The 20,520-nt window shown below is 46.2% G+C and overlaps 1 pseudogene across 1 annotated transcript in view; it reads left to right on the plus strand.

Annotated features, from left to right (window-relative positions):
• The first annotated feature begins 448 nt into the window (after positions 1-448).
• LOC143274580 (N-sulfoglucosamine sulfohydrolase-like) overlaps positions 449-20,520 on the plus strand; it is a 24,798-nt pseudogene continuing 4,726 nt past the window's right edge. Inside the window, exons 1-6 of the transcript XR_013053290.1 lie at positions 449-701; positions 6,216-6,348; positions 8,854-8,987; positions 14,340-14,490; positions 15,226-15,465; positions 17,518-17,693. The product of XR_013053290.1 is annotated as an N-sulfoglucosamine sulfohydrolase-like (transcript). The remainder of the gene's footprint in view (positions 702-6,215; positions 6,349-8,853; positions 8,988-14,339; positions 14,491-15,225; positions 15,466-17,517; positions 17,694-20,520) is intronic.

Here is a 20,520-nt window from a genome sequence, read left to right on the forward strand (position 1 = left end):
GAAGGGTTGTCCCCTCACTGACACCAGGAAGAGATTGTTGAGGTCAGGATTCCAGTCACCATTCTTTCTCTGCAATTCTTGTTATATCATATCATACCTTTTAGTCAGCACAATCAGTTATACCTTTTAGTCAGCAGAATTAGTTATCATGTTATACCTTTTAGTCAGCACAATCAGTTATATCATATTATACCTTTTAGTCAGCACAGTCAGTTATATCATATTATACCTTTTAGTCAGCACAATCAACTATATCATATCATACCTTTTAGTCAGCACAATCAGCTATATCACTGACATGTACACACACAAAAGGAGGAAATGCAGTAAAAACTAAACCCACACTGACCTCTACTTCAGCAGTCAATGGGTTAAGGAGACCTGATTAATTATCTCCGGTTCACCACTTTGCGTCCACAACAGGTGGGTGCTACTTAGAGATAGAGATACTGACGCCCCTGTTGGCTACTCGGTGGTGTTATGCTATCTGGCTGACAGGCGAAGAGCCTCGCGTGTCGTGGACAGTGGGAGGCAGACAGAGTGCCGCTGTTCCACCTTGCTGGCTGGGGCGCACATGTGTGTGTGGCTGTGTGTTTGTTGAAGAAAACGTCAAGGAAAATGAAACTGTTTTTCCTGTTCCTATCCCTCTGGCTTTGTCAAGGCTGTTTACGGTCAGAGAAAAAATGTCCTGGTTCTGTTGGGTGAGTAGGTGTTTTTTTTTTAATGAATACAGCCTGCCTTTCTGTCAGTCTGCCACACACACACACACACACACACACACACACACACACACACACACACACACACACACACACACACACACACACACACACAAACAAACAAACAAAACACGCCCGCGCGTGTACACATACCAACAACACATACATGCTGTTGTGACGGTTATGGATGAATTGAATTTCAATTTGTTTTTCATTAGTCTTGTCATCATCATCATCATTATCATTTTCATCATTATCATCTTATCACCATCATCATCATCAACTTCTTCTTCTTCTTCTTCTTCGTCAGGAAGGTGGCAGGATGGTTAACACGCTCATCTGCCCATACAGTCTGGGTTCGAATCCCGCTCTCGCCCTTTCTCCCAAGTTTGACTGGAAATCAAACTGAGGGTCTGGTCATTCGGATGAGACGATGAACTGAGATCCGCGTGCAGCACGCAACTGGCGCACTGTAAAAGAACCCATGGCAACATATGTGTTGTCCTCTGGAAAAATCATGCAGAAGAAATCCACTCTACAAGGTACACAAATGGTTTAAATAATCTTTAATTATTCAACAGTACACATGATTACAGTGCAATGAATGACATAAGAGCATCAACAAGCTTAAAGCTTATACAGTGCTCACAACATTGCACTTCAATCTTAACATGACGGTTGATGAACCATATTATCAATTGTATCAACTAACATTCATAAACAGTGAGTAATGAAATAATGAAATAAAACAAATAAACAAACAGTACATAATATAGTAAAATAATGCTAATATCAATGTTAACATGAGATTAAATTTATTATCACCAGAGTAAGGTGGTGGGGGGAGGGGGAACAGAGGGGAGAGGAGAAATTCTGACAGATCATTGGCCAATCCATTCAACTTTGAATATTTGGTCAGTCAGTCAGTCATTACACAAATATAGGCATGCACTCAAGGCCTGACACCGCGTTGGGTTAGGCATCTGCCTAACAGATGTTGTGTAGCGTATATGGATTCGTTTGAACGCAGTGACGCCTTCATGAGAAACTGAAACTTTTTCTCGCGACCACCAATACACCACTACCACAACCACCACTATCATCATCGTCGTCGTCGGCATCATTATCATTTTGTATGTACAACGATAGAATTGTGTTTTTCTGTTGTGTCTTTATGTCCGCTCTCTCTGTTTCTCTGTCTCTGTCTCTCTCGGCGGGGGGCACGGGGGGCATGCGCAAGATGGCGACCAGTAAGCAGCCAACGGGAATGTCCTTTTCAAAGAGGAATTTAAGGTGCTATACAAACATTACAGTGAAGTGCGTTGTTGGTGTGAAGTAACATTGAGTGTGGACACTGAAAAGACAACAAAATGATCGATGTGAACATGTGAAGGGCAAGAATTGGCCTTTTTCTCCGGTCAGTGAAAAGTGGGTCATCTGTCAGGCATGGGACAGTACAGGTGAGCGGCGACACAGTTGACGTGACACTCAGTGACATTCTCCAGCATGTGTTTTGCTTCTTGCATTGGTGAAGATTTTCTTCTGTTTGTCTTCGAACATATATATGATGAACAATGTACCTTTGCAATGGACAATACTCGACCAAACAATAAATACAGGGACAATGCCATATGACGAGGAAGTGAGTCAGGTCAAACCAGGTCAAGTTTGCCATGCACGTGCCGGTGGTGTTTTCCATGTGTGCTGTCAACGCTGTGCTGTCAGTGTGGAGAATCCTGCTGTGTCGGAAATTCTGGTGGCTCTCCAACTCCAAAGTCAGCAGTCCAAAGCACAGTTTGAGGAACAGAATAGACAACTGAGACAACACAGAGAGGAACAAACAAAACAGCATCAAGCCATTAGAGAAGAACTGGGTGACATAAAACATGATAAATCATGTAGCTGAGAAGTGTGAAGAAATCAATCTGCGATGTGACAAACTGGAACACGAGAGCAGTCAGTTGCGGGGCAGGGTGGACGAAGTGTCTGCTGATCTCACTGACTTGTATGCGGAAAACAGGGAAGAGAGGGAGGAGGCTGCGAGGGTGTCATCAACGGTAGAGGAAATGAAAGAAGAACTGCAGAATCAGTGAAGAGATCGACAGATTGGAGGAGTTTTCGCGGCGAGACAACCTTAGATTGTTCAGCATTCCCCCCTAAAGTCCGAGTGAAAAAGAGGACTATGATTCATGTGTCAGGGCAGTATGTGAGGTGCTCAACAAGGCAGAGGACAAGAGAGAGTGGACAGAAGAAGACATAGTGCGGGCACATCGAGTGGGACAGGCAAAGCCAGGAGAACCGAAGACAATGATCGTTACGTTTAAGCGTTGGAGAGACAAAATGATGCTGATCAAAGACAGACAGTTGAGAACAAAGTTAGAGGATAGAGAGGGTGAGAGTGGCAAACGACTTGACCAGGAGACAAGCAGGCATGGTAGCGGCAGCAAAGAGAGAAGGGAAGGTGGCGTTCTTCGTGAGGGGAAAGCTGACGATCGGACCTCGCAGACCAGATTCAAGGCATCATGCTGAAGGGACGGCCGGATCCAGTGCTGTACCACAGAGCAACATCAGTCCCACCTCCCACCTCTAACCCCACCCGCACCCGCCATGGCCTTGATCACAGTCACCCCTCCCTTCTCCCCACCCAGGAATTCCCACCCATCGTCACTGGTGACGTCAATCAAAAGGGTTCCCCACCATGTGACCGGGCTGCAGCCAATGGCAGTGGCGTCTCAACAGGTCGGACTCGTGACGACAACACGGACCCCGCTCCACGTGCAGCTGACCGAAGTGACACCGGTGACCGCGCTCACTCCCGCAGTGACAGCAGCACGCGTGTTGGCAGGCAGGCCGTGGGGCATCGTTCAGTTGGTGGTTCAAGCTTGACGGGCAGAGGTGGACAGCAAGCAGGAATCCATGGTTACTTGAGAGGGCAGCCCCTTCACCTGAACAGGTCACGTGCTGGGGGCAGTGGCCGTACTTTGCGGTCGAACAGTTGTAAATAGGACAGGCCTGAACATCAAGTGTCGGAATTAACATTTCTGAATTATAATGTAGAAAATTTGTACAGCAAACTTTCGTGAATTTTGTTACTATGATTTCGTGTGTCTGACAGAAACGTTCGTGAATGATTCATTTAATTTTAGTTCAATCTTTATTGATTACATAAAATTCAGTGCCCCTGCGAAAAAAATATCAGCTCATGGAAGACACTCAGGAGAGGTTTTATTACTGATAAGAAAGCAATTTGCTCAGTTTATGAAAGAATTTAAGTTAAATTGTGACAATGTGGTGGTTGTGCATATTGATAAATGTGTGTTTGATGTTAATAAAGATGATGTTCTTGTTGCCTGCTATGTTGTGCCAGAGGGTGGGTCAGCTTACATTCACACACAATTAAAAGATGGAATCCTTATCTAAGAAGAAAATATTTTAGAATCAGTTCGTAATGATAATGTTTATTTTGTTGTCTATGGAGATTTGAATGCCAGGACAGGTAATGAACAACCCAAAGAAGAACAAATGGTTAGTTATATACAGAGTACGGATGATGATAATGATGATTATGATTATGGAAAGCGTTGTTCGAAAGACACAGTTGTGAACAGTTTTGGCAAATCTTTGTTAGATTTTTGTTTTTTGTTTGATCTTTTCATCATGAATGGATCCCGTATTACTGATTCAGAGGGAGAATTTACTTTTGTATCTCCTCATGGATGCAGTGTTATCAATTATTTTCTGGTGTCCAGAGAAATTGTTTCAAACTGTGATTTAAAAATAAATGATTCTCTTTTTTCATGGCATCTGCCAGTTCAGCTCACATGGAAACAAAGTATTGACAAAAAAGTTATACCATTTGTAGCACAATGTGGCGAGGAAAGGGCGGTATGGTCAGAGGAAAATATACAGACTTTTAAAGATGAACTAACTTCTGATGAGTTTAAAATGTGCATGAGTATAGTCATGGAGACTCTGGCTACAGATATCAACAAATCTATTGAGCTCTTTGTCAATGCATTTTATGGAACTGCTGCATGCATGGTTAGGACAGTGGGCAAAAAAAAGAAAACAGTTAATGAATGGTTCGACAATGAATGTAGGCAAAAGAAAAGACAAGTAAGGAGATTGTTGCAAATTTTTCAAAGAGCTAAAACAATTGAAGGAAAAGCTGAAGCGAAAAACATTTATGTAGAAGAAAGAAAACAGTATATTTAGTCAAGGAAAGAGAAGAAACAAGATTTTGATGAAAAGAAACTGCAACAGTTAAAAGAATCAATAAAGGATTCAAAAATGTTTTGGGCAACTATTAGATCAGTCAATAGGAAATCAGCCATTTATAATGACATCACTTCACAGCCATGGTACGACATCGCAGATACAGGAGAAGAACAAGACGAAGAAGAAATCTTTAACGAACCTTTGTTTAATGACCCTATAACTATAGATGAAATTAAGGCCAGTGTAAGAAATCTGAAAAATGGAAAAAGTGCCTGCCCAGATAAGATAATCGGCGAGATGCTGAAGAATGTCGATGCAATTGTTTTTGATGTTCTTGTGTCACTATTTAACAAACTTTATAATGATGGATTATTTCCGAAAAATTGGTGTAAATCCATTATTGTACCAATTCACAAGAAAGGAGGCACTAATAATCCAGACAACTATAGGAGTATAGCTCTAACAAGCGTAATTAGTAAAGTATATACACGTATTTTGAATAGAAGGCTTGTCCAGTGGGCCAAAAGAAAGGAAATAATTGTTGAAGAACAAGCAGGATTCAGAGTAGGATTAAGTATTGTAGATCATATTTTTACTTTATATGCTTTGGTTCAGAAATTTCTTATGAAGAATACTAAGTTATATGTTGCTTTTGTTGACTTTAAAAAGGCGTTTGACTCCGTGAACAGAAATGTATTGTGGCATGTTCTGAGAAAAACTGGTATTAATGGAAAATTGTGCAATGTACTGTGAGGTATATACAATTCAGTCATGGCATGTGTGCGCGAAAAGGGCGAATATTCTGAATTCTTTAGTTGCCCCCGTGGGGTAAAACAAGGCTGTCTCTTAAGTCCTCAATTATTTGCATTCTTAATAAATGAATTAGCTATTGAAATGTCAGGGAAAGGTAGGCATGATATTCAGTTAATCCCTGGTGCTGTGGAAATATTTTTGTTGATGTTTGCAGATGATGTGATTTTGCTCTCTAGCGGTGCGGTGTGGTGTGGATGGGTGTGGTGTGGTGTGGTGCGGTGCGGAGGTGGTGTGGTGTGGAGGTGTGGTGTGGTGTGGTGTGATGTGGTGTTGTGTGGTGTGGTGTGGTGTGGATGGGTGTGGTGTGGTGTGATGTGGTGTTGTGTGGTGTGGTTTGGTGTGGATGGGTATGGTGTGGTATGGGTGGTGTGGGTGGGTGTGGTGTGGATGGGTGTGGTGTGGGGTGGTGTGGTGTGTGTGGGTGGGTGTGGTGTGGTGTGGTGTGTGTGGGTGTCTTTGGTTCAGGTGATGGCGCGGGGCGGGTGATGGGGGCCTACAACCACAGTGACGTCAGCACGCCCCACCTGGATCAGCTGGCCGCCAGGAGCGTGCTGTTCACCAGGGCCTACTCCTCGGACAGCGCCTCTTCTCCTGCCAGGTCCTCCCTCCACTCCCCTCCTCCATTTTTGTCTGTCTGACCGTCTGTCTGTCTGTCTGTCTGCCTGTCTGTCTGTCTGTCTGCATGCCTGCCTGTCTGTCTGTCTCTCTATCTGCCTGCCTGCCTGCCTGCCTGTCTGTCTGTCTGCATGCTTGCTTGCTTGCCTGCCTCCCTGCCTGTCTGTCTGCCTGCCTGTTTGTCTTTCTGTCCGTCTGTCTGTCTACCTGTCTGTCTCCCTGTCTATCTGTCCGTCTGTCTGTCTGCATGTCTGTCTGTCTGCCTGCCTGTCTGTCTGCCTGCCTGCCTGTCCGTCTGTCTGCCTGCCTGCCTGTCCATCTACCTGTCTGTCTGTCTGCCTGCCTGTCTGTCTGTCTGTCTGTCTGTCCATCTGCCTGCCTGTCTGTCTGTCTGCCTGCCTGTCTATCTGTCTGTCTGCCTGCATGTCCATCTACCTGCCTGTCTGCCTGCCTGCCTGTCTGTCTGTCTGTCCATCTACCTGCCTGCCTGCCTGCCTGTTTGCCTGCCTGCCTGTCTGCCTGCCTGGCTGCCTGGCTGCCTGTTTGTCTGACCATTATCTCTCTCGCTCTCCGTCTTTTTTTCTCTTTTTGTATGGAGGGAATATCTCTCTTATCTTGTGAAGTTTAGTGTGTGCTAATGACTGGTCAGCTTCCCCCGCAATGTGTTCTATTCTAGTTTTGTTGTTTGTTTGCTTGTTTGTATTTTGTCACATCAGGTTTCTTTGTTAATTTTGGGCTGCTCCCTCTCCGCAGAGAGAGCTTGTCGCCGCATTGCAGCGCCACACATATTGTTTTCTGTCTGCAAGTGTATTTGTTTTATTATCAAAGTAGTTGTGTTTTTTTCCCTTCGTGATGATATCCTGTTGTCGTGGGTTCTTTTACGTGCGCTAAGTGTGTACTGTGCGTACTGCATGGAGGATCTCAGTTTATCGTCTGATTCGAAAGATCAGCACCCAGATCACTTCTCAAGATCTTGTGGAGGAGAAGAAGCAGGTGCGGGGATTGGGGCGGAGGGAGGGGGGTTGGAGGGTCTTGGTCTGTATGATTATGGGATTCGATCCCGTGGTCCCTCGCTTCCTAGCCGGGCACATTTCCCACTGGGCCAGCGTTCCACTGTCCTGTAGATGGTGTCAACGCAACAATATCTTTGTTGTATTGTATTGTAATGCATTTCTCTTTTTGTCACAACAGATTTCTCTGTGTGAAATTCGGACTGCTCTCCCCAGGGAGAGCGCGTCGCTACACTACAGCGCCACCTATTTTTCGTGTATTTTTTCCTGCGTGTAGTTTTATTTGCTTTTTCCAATAGAAGTAGATTTTTCTACAGAATTTTGCCAGGAACAACCCTTTTATTGCCGTGGGTTCTTTTGCGTGCGCTGAATGCCTGCTGTACACGGGACCTCGGTTTATCGTCTCATCCGAATGACTAGCGTCCAGACCACCACTCAAGATCTAGTGGAGGGGCAGAAAATATCGGCGGCTGAGCCGTGATTCGAACCAGCGCGCTCAGATTCTCTCGCTTCCTATGCGGACGCGTTACCTCTAGGCCATCACTCCACTTTGTTGGGGTTGCTCATGTGTTCATGCACAGCAATACTCCCCCTTCAGTGTCAGGAGACAGAGGAGTTGTTCTCTGGGTGATGATTCTGGCGCGACGTTGGTCGTGGTTTGACAGGTCTGCACCTACATGTGTGTGTGTGTGTGTGTGTGTGTGTGTGTGTGTGTGTGTGTGTGTGTGTGTGTGTGTGAATCAGAATCAGAATCAGAATCAGAATCAATTTTAATGTCAATTAAACCTGAACAAGGTTTATAAGACACGCATGCAAAGTTACATGAAACCACGCACAAAAAATCAACACAAAATAGATAAATATTGAACAAGAGATTGAATCACTCCTGCACGCTATGGCGATTTTGACAGCAGTTACTGACAAATTTCCCAAACAGTCCCACAAGTTTGTCTTCCAGTATTAGCTGACTGGGTTTAATGATATTTGGAAGGTATTTTAGAAATTTTTGTATGAATTCTGTTCTAATTTCTTTGTATAATTTGCAGTTATCTAAGAAATGATATTCATCCTCTATTATTTGACATTGTAAACCTAGTCTCCTGTCTTTTGGGATGTTGAAATATCGGCCTTTTTCTATTGCTAAATCATGACAGGATATTCTGGCGCAACGTTGGTTGTGGTTTGAGAGGTCTGGTGTGTGTGTGTGTGTGTGTGTGTGTGTGTGTGTGTGCACGCGCTGGTGGATGTGTGTATCATGTATGTGTGCGTGAGCGCGTGTGCGTGCGTGCGTGCGTGCGTGTGTGTGTGTGTGCGTGCGTATATGTGTATGTGTGTGTGTGGGTGTGTGTGTGTGTGCACGCGCTGGTGGATGTGTGTATCATGTATGTGTGCGTGAGCGCGTGTGCGTGTGTGTGTGCGTGCGTATATGTGTGTGTGTGTGTGTGTGCACGTGCACGCGTGCTGTGGTGTGCGTGCAGGGCGGCCTTGCTGTCGGGCCTGCCCCCCCACCAGACGGGCATGTTCGGGCGGAGTGACGGGGTGGCGCGCTTCTCCTCCCCCTCCTCCCTCCCCACCCTGCCCGCCATCCTCTCCGCCCACAACGTCCGTACAGGTCAGTCAATCAGTCAGTTTGTCACTCAGTGTGTCAGTCGGTCAGTCAGTAAGTCCGTCCGTTGGTCACTCCGTCCGTCAGTCAGTCAATCAGTCCGTCCGTGCGTCGATCGGTCCGTCGGTTGGTCTGTCAGTCCGTTGGTCGGGCAGTCAGTCAGTTCGTCCGTCCGTCAGTCAGTCCGCCCGTCAGTCAGTCAGTCAGTCCGTCAATCAGTAAGTCAGTCCGGCCGTCGGTCAGTCAGTCCGGCCGTCAGTCAGTCAGTCCGGCCGTCAGTCGGTCAGTCCGGCCAGTCAGTCCGTCCGTCAGTCAGTCCGTCCGTCCGTCCGTCCGTCCCTCAGTCAGTCAGTCAGTCCGTTAGTCAGTCAGTTAGTCCGTCAGTCAGTTATTCCGTCCGTCAGTCAGTCCGTCCTCAGTCAGTCAGTTAGTCAGTCAGTCCCTCAGTTAATCAGTCCGTCAGTCTGTCCGTAAGTCCATCAGTCTGTCCGTCAGTCGGTCAGTCTGTCAGTTAGTCAGTCATTCTGTCAGTCAGTCCATCCGTCAATCCGTCAGTCAGTTCGTCCGTCAGTCCGTCCGGTATATCCAGCCTTGACAGTTATGATCAGTTGACACTGGACAGCTGTATATCCAGCCTTGACAGTTACCAGCGGTTAACACTGACCAGTGGTATATCCAGCCTTGACAGTTATCACCGGTTAACACTGAACAGCGGTATATCCAGCCTTGACAGTTATCACCGGTTAACACTGGACAGCGGTATATCCAGCCTTGACAGTTATCACCGGTTAACACTGAACAGCGGTATATCCAGCCTTGCCAGTTATCACCGGTTAACACTGGACAGCGGTATACCCAGCCTTGACAGTTATCACCGGTTAACACTGAACAGCGGTATATCCAGCCTTGACAGTTATCACCGGTTAACACTGACCAGTGGTATATCCAGCCTTGACAGTTATCACCGGTTAACACTGAACAGCGGTATATCCAGCCTTGACAGTTATCACCGGTTAACACTGGACAGCGGTATATCCAGCCTTGACAGTTCGTCAGTCCGTCCGTCAGTCCGTCCGTCCGTCAGTCAGTCCGTCGGTCAGTCGGTCGGTCAGTCAGTCCTCCGTTAGTCAGCCAGTCAGTCAGCCAGTCACTCCGTCATTCAGTCCGTCAGTCAGTCCCTGCCCACCTCTCTGCTCAACCTGCTTTGTTGAGCCACTGGACAGCGGTATATCCAGCCTTGACAGTTATCAGCGGTTAACACTGGACAGCGGTATATCCAGCCTTGACAGTTATCAGCGGTTAACACTGGACAGAGGTATATCCAGCCTTGACAGTTATCACCGGTTAACACTGGACAGAGGTACATCCAGCCTTGACAGTTATCAGCGGTTAACACTGGACAGAGGTATATCCAGCCTTCACAGTTATCAGCGGTTAACACTGGACAGAGGTACATCCAGCCTTGACAGTTATCACCAGTTAACTCTGGAAAGAGGTATATCCAGCCTTGAAAGTTATCACCAGTTAACTCTGGACAGAGGTATATCCAGCCTTGCCAGTTATCACCGGTTAACACTGGACAGAGGTATATCCAGCCTTGACATTTACCAGCGGTTAACACTGGACAGCCTTGAAAGTTATCACCAGTTAACTCTGGATAGAGGTATATCCAGCCTTGCCAGTTATCAGCGGTTAACACTGGACAGAGGTATATCCAGCCTTCACAGTTATCAGCGGTTAACACTGGACAGGGGTATATCCAGCCTTCACAGTTATCAGCGGTTAACTCTGGACAGAGGTATATCCAGCCTTGAAAGTTATCACCAGTTAACTCTGGATAGAGGTATATCCAGCCTTCACAGTTATCAGCGGTTAACACTGGACAGAGGTATATCCAGCCTTCACAGTTATCAGCGGTTAACACTGGACAGGGGTATATCCAGCCTTCACAGTTATCAGCGGTTAACTCTGGACAGAGGTATATCCAGCCTTGACAGTTATCACCAGTTAACACTGGACAGCGGTATATCCAGCCTTCACAGTTATCAGCGGTTAACACTGGACAGGGGTATATCCAGCCTTCACAGTTATCAGCGGTTAACACTGGACAGGGGTATATCCAGCCTTCACAGTTATCACCAGTTAACACTGGACAGAGGTATATCCAGCCTTGACAGTTATCACCGGTTAACACTGCATCTGGACAGCCTTCACAGTTATCACCAGTTAACACTGCACTGAGGTATATCCAGCTGGACAGGTATCACCGGTTAACACTGTTCAGAGGTATACCCAGCCTTGACAGTTATCACCAGTTGACACTGGACAGAACCTTGACAGTTATCACCAGTTAACCCTGGACAGCGGTATACCCAGCCTTGACAGTTACCAGCGGTTAACACTGGACAGATGTATACAGTTATCACCAGTTAACCCTGGACAGCGGTATACCCAGCCTTGACAGTTACCAGCGGTTAACGCTGGACAGAGGTATAATCAGCTGTGACAGCTGTTATCACCGGTTGAGACTAGACAGCGTTATAGATAGATAGATAGATATCCGTGTGTGTGTATATATGTATGTGGGGGGCGGGTGTGGATATATATATATAGAGAGAGAGAGAGAGAGAGAGAGATAGATAGATATATAGATAGATATAATATATATATATATATATATATATATAATATAGAGAGAGAGACACACACACACACACACACACACACACACACACAGAGAGAGAGAGAGAGAGAGAGAAACAGAGAGAAACAGAGAGAGATAATAACAATAATAACGACAACCTTGACAGAGGTTGAAACTGGCAAGTGGTGCAACAAACTATAACAGCTAATATCACAAGTTGAGCCTGGACAGTACATAACCAGCTTTGACATTACTTCCACAGGTTAATACTGGACAGCGGTATAACCAGCTTTGACATTACTTTCACAGGTTAACACTGGACAGCGCGGTATAACCAGCTTTGACAGCAGTTATCACAGAGTGAGCCTGAGTATGACAAACTTGAGTTATCACGTGTTTAAACTTGATAGTGGTGCAACCAACTTTGACAGTCCGTCCCCACATGATGAGACAAGACAGCGATACAACAAACTGACAGGTCTCACAGGTTGACACCAGAAAACAGCATAACAAACTTTGACAATGATCACTGGTTCTATAGGGCCTCCATGTAATGACCCCTTACCGTACTGTACAGAACCTCCATGTAATGACCCCTTACTACTCATACTGTACACAGCCTCCATGTAATGACCCCTTACTAATACTGTACACAGCCTCCATGTAATGACCCCTTACTACTCATACTGTACACAGCCTCCATGTAATGGCCCCTTACCGTACTGTACAGAACCTCCATGTAATGACCCCTTACTACTCATACTGTACACAGGCTCCATGTAATGACCCCTTACTAATACTGTACACAGCCTCCATGTAATGACCCCTTACTACTCATACTGTACACAGCCTCCATGTAATGGCCCCTTACCGTACTGTACAGAACCTCCATGTAATGACCCCTTACTACTCATACTGTACACAGCCTCCATGTAATGGCCCCTTACCGTACTGTACAGAACCTCCATGTAATGACCCCTTACTACTCATACTGTACACAGGCTCCATGTAATGACCCCTTACTAATACTGTACACAGCCTCCATGTAATGACCCCTTACTACTCATACTGTACACAGCCTCCATGTAATGACCCCTTACTACTCATACTGTACACAGCCTCCATGTAATGACCCCTTACTACTCATAATGTACACAGCCTCCATGTAATGACCGCTTACCATACTGTACACAGCCTCCATGTAATGACCCCTTACCATACTGTACACAGCCTCCATGTAATGACCCCTTACCATACTGTACACAGCCTCCATGTAATGACCCCTTACCATACTGTACACAGCCTCCATGTAATGACCCCTTACAACACTGAACAGAACCTCCATGTAATGACCCCTTACCATACTGTACACAGCCTCCATGTAATGACCCCTTACTACTCATACTGTACACAGCCTCCATGTAATGACCCCTTACTACTCATAATGTACACAGCCTCCATGTAATGAACCCTTACCATACTGTACACAGCCTCCATGTAATGACCCCTTACCGCACTGTACACAGCCTCCATGTAATGACCCCTTACCATACTGTACACAGCCTCCATGTAATGACCCCTTACCGCACTTTACACAGCCTCTGTGTAATGACCCCTTACCATACTGTACACAGACTCCATGTAATGACCCCTTACCGCACTGTACAAAGCCTCCATGTAATGACCCCTTACCATACTGTACACAGATTCCATGTAATGACCCCTTACCGTACTGTACACAGACTCCATGTAGTGACCCCTTACCGCACTGTACACAGCCTCCGTGTAATGACCCCTTATCATACTGTGCAGAGCCTCCATGTAATGACCCCTTACCATACTGTGCAGAGCCTCCATGTAATGACCCCTTACCATACTGTACACAGCCTCCATGTAATGACCCCATACCGCACTGTGCAGAGCCTCCATGTAATGACCCCTTACCGCACTGTACAAAGCCTTCATGTAATGACCCCTTACCGCACTGTACACAGCCTCCGTGTAATGACCCCTTACCATACTGTACACACACTCCATGTGATGACCCCTTACCGCACTGTACACAGCCTCCATGTAATGACCCCTTACCATACTGTACACAGCCTCCATGTAATGACCCCTTACCATACTGTACACAGCCTCCATGTAATAACCCCTTACCATACTGTACACAGCCTCCATGTAATGACCCCTTACCGTACTGTACACAGCCTCCATGTAATGACCCCTTACCATACTGTACACAGCCTCCGTGCAATGACCCCTTACCATACTGTACACAGCCTCCGTGTAATGACCCCTTGCCATACTGTGCACACACTCCATGTAATGACCCCTTACCGCACTGTACACAGCCTCCATGTAATGACCCCTTACCGTACTGTACGGAACCTCCATGTAATGATCCCTTACCTGTACAGAGCCTCTATATAATGACCGATTACCGCACTGTACAGGACCTCCATGTAATGACCCCGTACCGTATTCGTACTGTACACAGCCTCCATGTAATGACCCCTTACTGTACTGTACAGAGCCTCCATATAATGACCCCTTACCGCATTGTGCAGAACCTCCATGTAATGACCCCTTACCGCATTGTGCAGAACCTCCATGTAATGACCCCTTACCGCACTGTGCAGAACCTCCATGTAATGACCCCTTACCGCATTGTGCAGAGCCTCCATGTAATGACCCCTTACCGCACTGTGCAGGAATCATCGGCAGAAAGCACGTGAAGCCCAGCTCAGTGTATCAGTTTGACTTCGAGGCTACAGAAGAACAGTACGATCTGAACGCTATCGGCAGGAACATCACACTCATCAAGGACCTAGTGGGACAGTTTGTGGCCAACGACACTAACAGGTGCTCTGTGTGTGTGTGTGTGTGTGTGTGTGTGTGGAGAGAGAGAGAGAGAGAGAGAGAGAGAAGTTTATCAGTGAATGTATGTCAGTCTGGAGGAAACCACACAGTGGAGAGATTGGTGTGTTCATAACCCGTACGGATCCTTATTCCTTCTGTCCATTTCTGTTTAAAACCCTTATTCCTTCTGTCCGTTTCTCTTTACAAACCCGTCTTTCTTCTGTCCGTTTCTGTTTAAAACCCTTCTTTCTTCTGTCCATTTCTGTTTAAAACCCTTCTTTCTTCTGTCCATTTCTGTTTAAAACCCTTCTTTCTTCTGTCCGCTTCTCTTTACAAACCCTTATTCCTTCTGCCCGTTTCTGTTTACAAACCCTTCTTTCTTCTGTCCATTTCTCTTTACAAACCCTTATTCCTTCTGTCCGTTTCTCTTCTTTCTTCTGTCTGTTTCTCTGTACAAACCCTTCTTTCTTCTGTCTGTTTCTCTGTACAAACCCTTCTTTCTTCTGTCCGTTTCTCTTTACAACCTTTCTTTCTTCTGTCCGTTTCTGTTTACAACCCTTCTTTCTTCTGTCCGTTTCTGTTTACAACCCTTCTTTCTTCTGTCCGTTTCTGTTTACAAACCTTCTTTCTTCTGTCCATCTCTGTTCACAGACCCTTCTGTCTTCTGTCCATCTCTCGTGAAGGACTGCCTTCTGTCTGTTTCTGTTCACGGACCCCTCTGTCCATTTCTCCCTGCAGGCCCTTCTTTCTGGTGGTGTCGTTCCACGACCCGTGGCGGTGCGGGGCCCGGGGCTGCCCAATACGGTGAGTTCTGTGAGAGATGGGGCAGCGGGCAGCCCGGCATGGGCAGCATCCCGGACTGGAAGCCTCGGAGCTACAACCCCCAGGCCCTCACCGTGCCCTACTTCCTGCCCGACAACCCCTCCACCCGTCAGGACCTGGCCGCCATGTACACGGCGCTGGACAGGATGGATCAAGGTGAGGAGGAGGAGGATCTGTGGAGTGACGGCCTGGAGGTAACGCGCCCGCCTAGGAAGCGAGAGAATCTGAGCCACACTGGTTCGAATCACACCGGCAGTCGCCAGTATTTTCTCCCCCTCCACTAGACCTTGAGTGGTGGTCTGCCTCTAGTCATTCGGATGAGACGATAAACCGAGGTCCCTTGTGCAGCATTCACTTAGCGCACATAAAAGAATCCACGGCAACAAAAGGGTCATCCCTGGCAAAATTCTGTGGAAAAAACCACTTCGATAGGAAAAATAAATAAAATTGCAGACAGAAATAATGCAAAAAATGGGTGGCGCTGTAAGTGTAGCGACACGCTCCCCCTGGGGAGAGAAGCCCGAATTTCACACAGAGAAATCTGTTGTGACAAAAAGAGTAATACAAATACAAATGATGATGATGATGGTACAGCTACTTGTATAGCGCCCATCCCCGATCGGAGAACAAGCTCTAAGCGCTTTACAAACTCGGTGTCATTTGCACAACAGGCTGCCTACCTACGTGGGTGGAGCCTACTGATGGATGCTATTTGGGCGCTCAACATTCGTTTCCTGTGTCATTCAATCGGGTTTCAGTTACATCCATACTGACATGTAACATTTAACGTGTAAGACCGTTTTGTTTCTTTGCCCCACCATGTAGACAGCCATAGTCCGTTTTCGGGGGTGTGCATGCTGGATATGTTCTTTTTTACATAACCAATCGAACGCTGCGTATTTGATCTTCTGCTTGCGTATGCACACGAAGAGGGTTCAGGCACTGGCAGGTCTGTACATCTGTTGACCTGGAAGATCGGAAGAAATCTCCTCCCTTTACCCACCAGGCGTCGTTACCGAGATTCGAACCCGGGATCCTCAGATTTAAACACTCGGCTATTGAGGAGTCTGTCTGAAGGATGGAATGGGGGTCTGTACTGGACAGCTCTCTACCTGTTTCTTCTGTTTTTTTCTCTGTCCCTGCACGTCTGTCTGTCTGCTTCTCTTCCGTCAGCATGTGTCCCTGTACTGTTGTATTGTGTTACTCTTTTTATCACAACAAATTTTTCTGTGTGAAATTCGGGCTGCTCTCCCCAGGGAGAGCGCGTCGCTACACTTAGAGCGCCACGTGCTTTTTTTGTATTTTTTCCTGCCTGCAATTTTATTTGTTTTCCTATCGGAGTTGCTTTTTGTACAGAATTTTGCCAGGGACAACCCTTTTGTTGACGCGGGTTCTTTTACGTGCGCTAAGTGCATGCTGCACACGGGACCTCGGTTTCTCGTCTCATCCGAATGACAAGCGTCCAGACTACCACTCAGGTCTAGTGGAGGGTGAGGAATACTGGCGACTATGGGATTCGAACCAGGGCGCTCACATTCTCTCGCTTCCTAGGCGGACGCGTTTCCACCGGGCCAACTCTCCACAATCATTAATGAAGAAGTGAGAAGCAGAGTCAGGCGAAGCACTGGGTCCTTAAAAAGACCGTACCACAGCGAAGAAAGGTGCAGTGAAGTGATATGGGCACACCCCACGCCCTTAAAATGTCGATGAACAGCGAGAAATGGAGAGAAGAGTGGTTGCCAGGTCATCCGTGGTGCCGTATGCTATGGGACAGACAGGAGAAGAGGAAGAAGCTTATCATGATAATGTTGATGATGATGATGATGATGATGATGATGATGATGATGATGAAATAGACAACGAAGAAGAGGAAGAATAACAACAACAACGAGAAGATGATGATGATGATCATGATCATGATGATGAAGAGAGAGACAACGAAGAAGAACGAGAAGAACGAGAAGAAGATAATGATCATGATAATGATCATGATAATGGAGAGATAGACAACGAAGAACAAGAACAGGAACAAGAAGAACGAGAAGAAGAAGAAGAAGATGATGATGATGATGATGAGATAGACAACGAAGAAGAACAACAAGACGAAGACAGTGGGACATTAATTCAACGCCCCCCAATGGCTGTAAACAGCTGTACGGGACCTTCACCTTCATACCCTTTATCAGCCAGGTGTTGTGTGTTGTGCAGGTGTGGGCGTGGTGATGACGGAGCTGCAGAGGGCGGGCGTGGCGGACAGCACGCTGGTGGTGTACACCTCGGTCAGCGGGGTTCCATTCCCCCTGGCCCACAACGACCTGTACGAGCCGGGCATGGCCATGCCCCTCCTACTGTCCTCCCCTCTGCACCCCAACCGCTGGGCACAGGTCCGAGCCACAGGGGTCAAGTCTCTCTGGCTTGCCCCCGAAGAGAGACACGTGCTTCTTGTTGTTTTTCCTTCTTCTGCATTCTGTCAGGTCTTCTGCATTCTGTCAGGTCTTCTGCATTCTGTCAGGTCTTCTGCATTCTGTCAGGTCTTCTGCATTCTGTCAGGTCTTCTGCATTCTGTCAGGTCTTGTGTATTCTTCAGGATGAAGGTGGCAGAATGGTTAAGACGCTCATCTGTCAATACAGAGTCCGTGAGGGTCTGGGTTCGAATCCCCGCTCTCGCCCTTTCTCTCAGGTTTGACTGGAAAACCGAACTGAACGTCTAGTCATTCGGAGGAGACAATAAACCGAGGTCCCGTGTGCAGCGTGCACTTGGTGCACTGAAAAAGAACCCATGGCAAAACGAAATAAAAAGAAATCCACTCTGATAGGTACATAAATATATAAACATGCACTCAAGGCCCGGCCAAGCGGGTTGGGTTATGCTGCTGGTCAGGCATCTGCCTAGCAGATGTGGTGTATAGCGTATATGGATTTGTCCGAATGCAGTGACGCCTCCTTGAGAAACTAAATCTGAAATTGAACTTGTGTACTCTGTCAGTCTGTCGGTCTCCGTCACACACACACGCACACACACACACACACACACACACACACACACACACACAGTGTCACAGAGAGAGAGAGAGGCTTTGACATTTTATTGTTATTACCTGTAAGGGTCTAATGACAAGGGGGTGACAGGGGTTAATTCTTAAATCCCCTTAAGTGCAAAGCAACATTCTGCTTAACAGCGTTTCATCAACAAACAAAAAATTTCTAAATATCACTCTCTCACAATACATGAAACAGATTCAGATTCAGATGGTTTATTCATTAAGGCCATAGCCCCATATGAATAAGGGGCGATAACAACATTATTGTAATTGTATGTTACGAGAACAATAGCCATTCATTATGACATAACTATATCTCTTAAGTGAAAAGCTTTATTTTAATACAATGCCAAATTACTTAAACTCCGTCATCCGCAGACGCCATCAGCAAATTAAATCAGAATAAACATGGATATGAATAATATTTCTTTGGGATAAATTCTTCACGAAGATCACACAAAATAGGACATCTCATGTATTTCATCTTCGATCGATTCTTTACACAATGGACATGGGCGGTCAAAACTTTGAACATTTTTATAACGGTATCTGTGGGTGTTTATTTCTGATATACCAAGTTTAGATCGTGACAAAATAAATCTGAAATGCCTGTCCATCCAGGAGAGAGAGAGGGGAGGGGAGAGACAGAGAGAGAGGGGGAGAGAGAGAGAGACGGAGAGAAACAGAGAGAGAGAGACAGAGAGAGGGGAGAACGAGACAGAGTGACGGAGAGAGAGAGGAGAGACAGAGAGAGAGGAGAGAGAGAGACAGAGAAAGAGAGAGAGAGAGACAGAGAGGGGGACAGAGAGACGAGAGAAAGACAGAGAGAGGAAAGAGAGGGAGACAGAGAGAAAGAGGAGAGACACAGAGAGGAGAGAGAAACGAAACAAAATGCTTCATTAAAAAAAAAGACCAAAGGCCCTAACTGAAGGGGTATGACACATGTACATTAAAATAAAGGAATCATAACAGTCATACCAATTACTACAGCAGCATAACTTTTCCATGCCGTAAACTGCAACAAAATCAAAGTCAAACTAATACTACAGCAACATATCACACATGTAATAAAATACGCTAACAGGAAAAACAACAACAAAAAATAACAAAAACAACAACAAAAATTACGAAATCATAGCATTGAACCTTTTCAAAGATTTGTAGAATATAAACTGCGAGTCCAACAAGGGTATTTTTCATTTCTGGATGACAAAAAGAAGTTCAATCTAAAACTACAAGGTGTGTGTGTGTGTGACAGACAGAGACAGGGAAAGAGAAACAGAGACAGAGAGACAAACAAAAACAGAGACAGATAGACAGACAGACAGAGAAAATAAGGGAGAATTTCACTCCTGCAAACCTTGCAATGCTCACTGCAAAAGCAATTTTACGATACAGCAAGTGTCGCGATTTCACTGATATGAAAGATAAGATTTTTTCTTTTTGGGGGGGGGGGGCGGGGGGGGGGGGTCGGGGGGGGTGGGGGGGTTGGGGGGGGGATAAATATCCCAAACTGTGTACAGTCATGACATACGATTGGTCTTCACTCACTCACTCACAAAACTTGACACCGATCTGTGTGTCAGGTCTTTGACAGCAAACACCGCGCCTCAGGCCACGTGAAGCTTGCAACTTTCGTTATGCACGTGAAGTACGTGTACAGATTCGGTTTCTACTGTCTGTAAAACTCACTCTCTCTCTCTCTCTCTCTCTCTCTCTCTCTCGTCATGTGTGTGTTTGAATTCTGAAATACCGTGCACGTGTGCTTTGTTTGGGAGAATATCTATGTTGTACATGTGCATGCAGGAGATCAAATATGTACACGTTGAAGATCCAGGAATTTATGTCGGCGTTCCGTAGGTTATGAAAACAAGAAAAAACATTACATGCACGTACCCCCGAAAACGGAGTACAGCTGCCTACATGACATGGAGGGGGGGTCGTCTTACACGCGGGGGGGTGAGGGGGTGGGAAGGTGGAACGTACGGATGAATGTAGCAGTTGCAGCACATTAAACAGAGAGAGAGACTAACACTTACATTTACACTGACACACACACAGTGTCAGAGTGAGAGACTGACACTTGTACAAACACACACACGGTGTCAGAGACAGAGAAAGAGAGAGACAGAGACTAACACTTACATTTACACTGACACACACACAGTGT

The sequence above is a fragment of the Babylonia areolata genome, chromosome 29, assembly GCF_041734735.1.
Source record: "Babylonia areolata isolate BAREFJ2019XMU chromosome 29, ASM4173473v1, whole genome shotgun sequence".
Taxonomy (NCBI): domain Eukaryota; kingdom Metazoa; phylum Mollusca; class Gastropoda; order Neogastropoda; family Buccinidae; genus Babylonia; species Babylonia areolata.